We start from the raw sequence: 9,279 nt of genomic DNA, 5'->3' as shown, positions 1-9,279 counted from the left end.
CCCTCGTGATAAAGCTGAATTCCACCTCTGCAAACATCAACAACAATTCTTTGATCAAAACCTAAACACAAACACAAGCTGAATCCCCCTTTTTCTTGCAAAGAGAGAAAAGAAACACAAACCCAAAAACTCGAATACATTGATCAAAACCCACCTAGTATATTGCTTTGATTTTTGATTTTGATTTGATTTGATTTTTCACTCAGCACCAAGCTTGCTCTCGGGATAGCCTAACCTCCTCAACTAATCCGATGAGAGACCGATTAATCATTGAAAAGGCACAAAACCCCCAACATCGACGGAGCTTCGTTTGGAGATGGGTGAGGGTGAGAGAGGTGGGGCCACCGACAACAGAGGAGGGTGAGGAAGAGGTAAATGACACGTCGTGTTTCTTAGCGAAGTGGTGGACCAAGTCGTTGAGACCATGTGGAGGCGGTGTGACCTAGTAGGAGGAGCCCAGGAGGAAAGGGAGCCAATTGGGTGCGGAGCGGTGCACAATTATGTGGTGGATTGCATCCTCGAGCTTGCGAAGCAGAGGATCTAGGGAAGATGGTGAGTCGGCGGCGGGGCTTGGAGGTGGGAGGGGTTTGGAGTATTGGGTTTGGAGAGTGAGGAGGCGAGAGCTTGTGGAGAGATGCAAGACAGAAGAGAAAGGAGAGAGAGAATAAATTTGATTAAAAAAGAGATACAATAGTGCTACAATGCCATCATACATTTATGATGGCATTGTAGCTCAATGCCAAACTATTTTACAATTTTGCAATTTTACAAGCCGGGATGTTGTTCACTTTTAATGCCTTAATGCTAAAATCCTCTTACATATGGCATTTGCAACCCGAGCTCTGAATGCTTTAAATGCAAAATGGCACTGTAGCACTTTAGTAAAAATAATAATATATTTTAATTGATAAAGTGGAAGAGAGATGGGGGAGAAGAAAGAGAGAGAGTTGTATTGGAATATATTATATTATTTTAGTGGATAATATATATTATTATAATGAGTAGAATAGGAAAATAAAAGTTGGGATATTAATGTATTGTAAAATAGTATGGTATAATTGATAAAATAGTTTTTTGGATGGTAAAATAGGATATGATGACATTTTCTATTGTGAATGCTCTTATTATCATTTATCAGACCTTGTGTTTGTGACAATTAGAGTCAAATCGTTGATGGGGCAAGGGTTGTCTTCCAGCTTTACTTTTTTTCGTTTTTTGTCTTGTTTCGATATAAGTACATCTTCATGCTTAACATTTTTTTTTTTACTAAAGGAAACTTTTGCTATTTAAAGTTGGAGTTGTTTTCCTTTTGGTCTTTTATGATTTAAAATTTATATTTTGTCCTTTTATTTTTTTATTTCATTTTCATATTTGTCTTTTAAGTTTCAAAATTGACTTAGTTTTATGTTTGGCATTTCATATTTGATTCAGTTACTTATCTATGAGAAATGATATATCTTAAGTAGTAGGTTATTACTGGTTTTTATTGTTAAATTAAAAAAGTAATCTCAACGCTAAATTCAAATTTGAATCAATAATAACTAACCACCTATGATTTGTTATGAAAATGTTGTAAAAATATTATGAACGTAACACTTCTTTTTATTTATTTATTTTATAAATTTTTTATGAAATTAAAAATTTGAAACATAAAAGCCTACCAGAAAGTCACAGTTAAATGGTTAAACATTTTCATTCACGAAAGTCATTGAATGGGCAATTAAGGAAATTAATTTTCATTCAACAAGATCTGTCTAGATCATACTATAATTAATGAGATTGATTTGACCTCTTCTTAATACCCAATAGTGAATGAATTGTAATGTTGCCCCTGGATTTCTAAGGGTCTGTTTGGTTTAAAGGAGTTTTGAGTAATATGATCCAAAATTCATAATTGAGTTATTAAAATATATAAGACTCACATAAATTTTTTTGTTTGGCTTGATTTTTACATTGTGTTTCCATTACTCAAAACTCACAAATTTTGAGTTAGAGATGGAAATAGGAAACAACAAACGGCTGTTTTCAGTTTTTGAGAATTGAGTTTTATATCATTTTTGTAAAATTAAGCAAAGAATGGAACCCACGCGTATGACTTGTCCCATCAAGCAACCCGTTCTTCTCTTTGTTTGTTCTCCTCCTTCATTTTTTTTTTCTTTTACGCAGAGCTCTCTCTTCTCACTGACCCAGAGCTCTCCTTCTCTTTTTTGTGGCATCAGAGAGAGAGCAAGACCAGAGATCAGAAGCTTTGCGGGTGATTGGGATAGAACATTTTTTTATTTCCTATTTTGGCAGAGTCAGATTGAAAGTGACTTTTGTTTTGGGTCCAAAAGATTGAAAGAGACCTTAATACATTTAGATTTCCCTGTGAAATTTCATACAATCAAAATCCAATTCGGCCCTTCACCTTCCAATTTGTACGGTTAGAGACAAACCTGAACTTTCTCTTCCTACACAAGCCCCACTGTTCTTGAACTATATTTTATTTTCTTCACAGCTACCCATTTGTTTTTTGAGCAATTGGAAGCCCAATTCTTGCTTATCCAGATTGGTTCTTGCAAAAACTGTATCCGAGTTCTTGAATTTCAGGTAAAATGCTGATAACCCAGTTATAGATCTCTATAGATTTTTTAGCTCTTCTAAACTCCTCTAAACCAAAAACATTATTTCTGTTCTTCTTCTTTTTTTTTCTTTTACTTCTTTCTTTTTCTTTCCTTTTTTCTCTTTTGTTTCTTTTCTTCTTCAACTTGGTTTTTTGCTCTTAGTTTCTTTTCTCTTTTCTTTTTTCTTTTCTTTCTTTCTTTCTTCTTCACTCTGGTTTCTTCTCTTAGCTGCTTCTTCTTCTTCTTTTTTCTTCATGCAGTGATGGCAAAGATGGCTGAGTTTGGGTCTTCGATCTAAGGATTTGGGTTTGGGTTTTTTGTTGTGGTTGTGGTGGTTTGAGGCTTGGGTTGTGGTGGAGCTTGTTCGCTTGGATTTTTTGGTTGAGGGCTCTTGGTGGGTTTGGATTTTTGATTCATTCAGATTTTTTGGTGGAGGTTATGGTTGTGTTAAGGGCTATTGGTGGTGGTGATTGTGGTTGTGGATATCTGGGTTTGCCGTTGGTGGTGGTGGAGCTGTGTTTCGGTGTATCTGGGTTTGAAGAGCAAAAAAGAAAAGGGACGCGGGTAGCAACCAGATTCTTCTGTGTAGTGTCAGTGGGTGGGTCCATCATTTTGGCAAAAAGTGGAGTTAAAAACTGAGATAAATGATTGAGTTTTGTGACCAAACAAAAGTGTTGGATTTTTGGAGTGATAGAAGAGTTTGGGTTTTGAGTTTGAGTTATAAAAACTGAGTGAGTCCTAAACCAAACAAGCCCTAATTTTCTATGCGACTAGGTTCTTGTATTGGTGAAAATTTTCTATTGGTCCTAGTGTTGTGAAGAGCAAGGAAGGTGTTTTATGTGTTTTATTTTAGCTGGATGAGTTGTTGAAAGAAATTTGGAAATCTATATATATATATATATATATATATATATATATATATATATATATATATATATATATATAATAATAGGTAAAGCAGAGAGAAAATTCAATTAAATTTCAAATTAGAATTCAATTAGAGTCTAATTTTGCTCCATGTGTCTCATCTAATCTAAATTTTAGAATTTTGTGCCAAGTGAGTTAATTTAGTATAAAAATTGAATTTCAATTAAAGTTTAATTTTGCGCTATGTGTCCTATCTAATCTAAATTTTTAAATTTTTATGCCAAAATAGTTAATTTAGTGTAGAAAACGTGGAGTCCAATACAATAAACCATAAAAAAAATAATCATATAACTAAAAAAAAATCAAATTTATAAGTCATCTATATATATATATATATATATATATATATATATATATATATATATATATATATATATATATATAGGTAAAGCTAAGAGAAAATTCAATTAAATTTTAAATTGAATTCTAATTGTTATATAATTTTGCACCACATGTCCTATCTATATATATTTTTAATTTCTGGGTGAGTTAATGTAAATTATTTATCTTTAAAGAGAGTTTTATTTCCCAATTTTAGAATCAAATATGGAATCACATCATAAATATTCATCCAAGTGAGTTATTGAGTACAAAAACTAAAAAGACTATAATAAATTAATCGTAAAAAAAAAAAAAAAAAAAAAAAGTGCTTCACAATAAAAAAAATTAAAAAATAATATGAATAAATAAATAAAAATAGACATGGATAGTTTGCATTTTATACCTAATAATATTCTTACAATACTTTTTAAAGAGTTAACAAAATATAAGAATGATTATTAATAGTATTTAAATTATATATATAAGAATAATAATATGCATCTTATTGTATATCTTCAAGTGTATCCATGCATATGCATGGAGTTATAAGCTGGTTATACCTTAATAGACATAATTTGTAGCCCTAAATTTTTTGGCTACAATTGAAAGTTCTTCTTTAATTTGTTCGCATAAAGAAACTTTAACCAAAAAAAAAAAAACTATAAAAGCCAAAATTTTGTTTCAAAATTCCGTACTCAAATACATCTTAATGAAAGATAGGTGAAATATTAATTGTATCCATATTTTGACAAAATGTATTTAAAAGTGGTGTGTAAAAGTAAAATTTCACACACACACACACACACTATATTATCTCTAATCATTCTTTTATAAAATCCCAAATGATGGACCTTCAAATCGTGCATGTGATGTGTTCGTACATGTGATATATTTGTTATTAGGCTAAAATGCAAAATTGACGCTCTAACTTTCTTCAGATTTCATTTCAGTCATCTAATTTTACTTTCATTCATTTCAGTCCTCTAAGTTTCAGATTTATTCAATTAAAGCATTTTCGTTAACTTTTGTTAAAATTTTTTGAAAAAACAAATCTGGAAATTTTTTTCAATCATTACTTGAATTTTTTTAATTTAAAAAATTTGAAGAAAATTTTATAAAATTGAAAAATTAACCACAACATATAACAAAAGTTAATGAAAAAGCCTTAATTGAATAAACTTGAAAGTTAGAGGTCTGAAATGAACAAAAGCAAAGTTAGAAGATTAAAATGAAATCTGAGAAACTTAGAATGTCAATTTTGCATTTTACCCTTGTTATTATAAGCTATTAAGATCATAAATGTATGTCTTAGAACTTAGAAAATTTATTAATTTAATGGAAATTACTAACAATTAATGTTGATTACCCAAAAACATATGGCATATCTTTTGAGACGTGGATGTAAAAAGGGCACTATTTTGAAATCTCCACCACCCAACAAAAAAGAAAAGAAAAAGAAAATAGAAAGGTTGAATTACAAATTACACTCTTGACTTTGGTTAGTTTTCGTTATTCCTCTAACTCTTCTTTCTTTCTTTTTTTTTCTTCAATTCCATATCTTTAATTTCATTTGTTATCAAGTCCATCTTTGTTGAGTGGATTGCCGTAAGTACCAAAAATTACATAATATTGATATATTTTCTATTGTTTTTTAATTAAAAAAAGCTAATAAGAAATATTTTTTCTTTAGGAAAAAAAATTATTTTGATTTCAGTATTAAACCTAACCCTGTTAATTAATGCAAAAACCAAGATAAAAAAATAAAAATAAAAAACTAATTTTCTATGATCATTCTTCACCAAAGTATATTATTCCACACAAAAATCCATATATTCAACGCAAAACCAATTTCACATATAAAAGAAGATAAAAGGGGGGGGGGGGGGGGGGGGGGGTTAAGAATGTAAGATTTAGTTTAATAGTCTTTGTGTTGGTAAATATGAGAGAGAGAGAGAGAGAGAGAGAGGTCATGATCTAATGCCCTGTAGCTCAAGACCAATTGTGACCTAACTTACCATTGTAGGAAGCTGTTTCTAAAGTGCCTCAGAATCTAACTAGTGACCATTACCTTTTTGTGTTCTATGATCTTGATATTTATGATAATATTAATGGATTTAGGTAGTTTGGAGATTGTACATATATGGAATTTTGTGATTCAGATACTGTTAAATTTCTTACTCCCTCGTCTCATCCCAAAAAAAAAAAAGTTTAAAATCCATGCTCTATCTGTATATATTTCACGTTTCAGTTTTTACTTTATTTGCACAAAAACTCTGATTTCGAGTCTGTTTAGAATTCGCTTATTTTGCTAAAACTAAAAACTTTTTGCTCAACTGGGTGGGTTCCAGTTAGCTCAACTGGTAAAGTTGCTGATGGTTGTGTGAGAGACCTCACCTGAGCAGTGCCCCTAAAAAAAAAAAAAGAGTGAGTGATTTTTGTGGTGTGCCTTTTAGAGTACCTCTCTTTTTGGGGTAAGTGGTGTGAAGTCGCCGCTTATTTTGTATGTACAAAAAATAAGAAAAACTTATATACAAATACATGACTGAATTGCTTCATTCTATTGATTGAATAAAAAAAAATATAGAAATTTGAAATTTTGAACTTTACATGGTTTTGAGTCCTAGTTACAATTTACCAAAAATACATTATTTTTTGTCCTAATTACAATCTACCCAAAATAAAAACAAAGATAAAACTAGATCTACTTAACCAAAAATCTAAATCGGGAGGCTAGGTTACGGAATGGGAAGGTGTTAAGAACTCATTCCGCTCAAACAGAGTCTGGTCTTCTAGACTCTTGTGACCAATGTACTATTTTATGCATGTCATGAATGATATGTTGAACATGTGAAATAAACTAAACAACACAAAACCATTTATGAATATCATCTTTTGTTTAAAAAAAATTTTTGATCTGTTTTAATGATTAAAAAAATGATTTTTGAAGAGAAAATTCATATTTATTTTTTATTTAAGAAAACACCAAGTCTTTTGGTTTGTTAAAAAATTTAGATCTGTTTTTTTAGAGATAAAAAAAATGGTTTTGAGTTTTGTAAAAGATCAAATCTGTTTTTGTGATGATGAAAAAAAATGTTTTGATATATAACAGAAAAATCAGATTTGTTTTTATATTTGAAAAAGATTTGTTTTTTTTTTTTATGTAGAGGATCTCATTCACAAAATAATTTTATGCTACATGACTCAAACAAAACAACAATTCATGACCTCTTTCTTTATTTCAAAAATCTGCATGCATAAAAAAAATCAGATCTGTATCTAAAAAAGATACAAAATCCGTTTTTATCTTAAGAAAAATTCAGATCTACATCTAAGGAATATGTAGATCCATTTTTATTTTGAAGAAAAATTTAGATCTACATCTAAGAAGATGTAGATCCGTTTTATTTTGAAGAAAATTTTATTTAGTACATGCAGATCTCTAAAACTAAGAAACATATTCTAGCAACAATAAATGAATCAAGAGCATATTTTGATAATCTAATATTAACGAACCAGAATATAAATATTTAAAACAAGAAAGCATTGCACCATCATGATTAGAGAAATATAAAAACAAAAGGGTTAGAAAGCAACCTCTTGCATGAGCACTATTTTACTTGAGAGGATGTTTTAGGATTCAAAGAAACTTATTCAGTCCTCTTTGAAACCTAAAAACCCTAATTCTTGTAGAAAATCTCAGAGACGATCATAGAATATCAGCAATTTTTAAGTCTCAAAACGTATGTCTCTTTGAACGTTAAAAAAAAGAAAAAAAAAGTGCTGAATTATGAGACCCAGGCTCTATTTATAGAGGCCAGAAATCTCTAAAAAATAGGCACGAATGATTAGGATGTGAATCTGGATACATCTTTTTGCGAAAATGTCAAAAATGGTGTGTCTTATTGTTACCCAAAGGCTGTTGGGCCAAAGCCCACATGATGCCAATTCGGCACTCCAAAAGTGCTGAATTGGCTCTTGGATGCCAAACGCACTTTCGTGTTTAGGTGCCCTTTGGACTCTCTTTCTAGGGTTTTTTACCGATCTTTGTATCTAAACGTGTTTTCATCTACATCTAAGGAATATGTAGATCCATTTTTATTTTGAAGAAAAATTTAGATCTACATCTAAGAAGATGTAGATCCGTTTTATTTTGAAGAAAATTTTATTTAGTACATGCAGATCTCTAAAACTAAGAAACATATTATAGCAACAATAAAGGAATCAAGAGCATATTTTGATAATCTAATATTAACGAACCAGAATATAAATATTTAAAACAAGAAAGCATTGCACCATCATGATTAGAGAAATATAAAAACAAAAGGCTTAGAAAGCAATCTCTTGCATGAGCACTATTTTACTTGAGAGGATGTTTTAGGATTCAAAGAAACTTATTCAGTCCTCTTTGAAACCTAAAAACCCTAATTCTTGTAGAAAATCTCAGAGAGGATCATAGAATATCAGCAATTTTTAAGTCTCAAAACGTATGTCTCTCTGAACGTTAAAAAAAAGAAAAAAAAAGTGCTGAATTATGAGACCCAGGCTCTATTTATAGAGGCAAGAAATCTCTAAAAAATATGCACGAATGATTAGGATGTGAATCTGGACACATCTTTTTGCGAAAATGTCAAAAATGGTGTGTCTTATTGTTACCCAAAGGCTGTTGGGCCAAAGCCCACATGATGGCAATTCGGCACTCCAAAAGTGCTGAATTGGCTCTTGGATGCCGAACGCACTTTCGTGTTTAGGTGCCCTTTGGACTCTCTTTCTAGGGTTTTTGTACCGATCTTTGTATCTAGACGTGTTTTCATCCTCCGTCCATGATTTTTTAATTTTTATCTATTTTCTAGATAATTCAAGCTTTTTAAGAACAATTATCTTAAACCATTATCTTGTGGATAAATCCCTTAAAATAAATCATAATAAAGTTCAGATTATTCACAGTTTTATTGTTATCCAATCATCCTTTTATTCCTATGCATGCATCCCTATTTTAAACACTAATTATCAACCAATCATAAAATTATTTAATTAATTTTAATTGTTTGACCAATCAGAATTAACTTAAATTAATCGTGTGTGGTCGAATCTTCCTAGACCAATGCATATAGACCGTGCAAACTTGAGCATGTGATATTTTTCGATTCGATAGTTCGATTTAGAAATCGGGCACACTGTTGCGATCGTCAAGATCTCAAGATCATTTTTATGATGTGCAATGAATGAATTGATGCATATAATGCAAAAACAAATTGATGCATGTGATGCAAAGACAAATGATGCATGTAATGCAAGAATGATTTTCTTCTTTGGTATATGGATGGTCACTCCAGTCATCTTCCCTAATTAAATCATGGGTGCAAAATTGAGTGTCTACAGGTTGAATAAGAGACTTGAGGTTCAATCCCTGCCTACACCAAAAACTGAT

The sequence above is a fragment of the Castanea sativa genome, chromosome 10 (genome assembly GCF_040712315.1).
Source record: "Castanea sativa cultivar Marrone di Chiusa Pesio chromosome 10, ASM4071231v1".
NCBI classification, from domain to species: Eukaryota; Viridiplantae; Streptophyta; class Magnoliopsida; order Fagales; family Fagaceae; genus Castanea; species Castanea sativa.
This window is presented reverse-complemented; position numbering follows the sequence as displayed.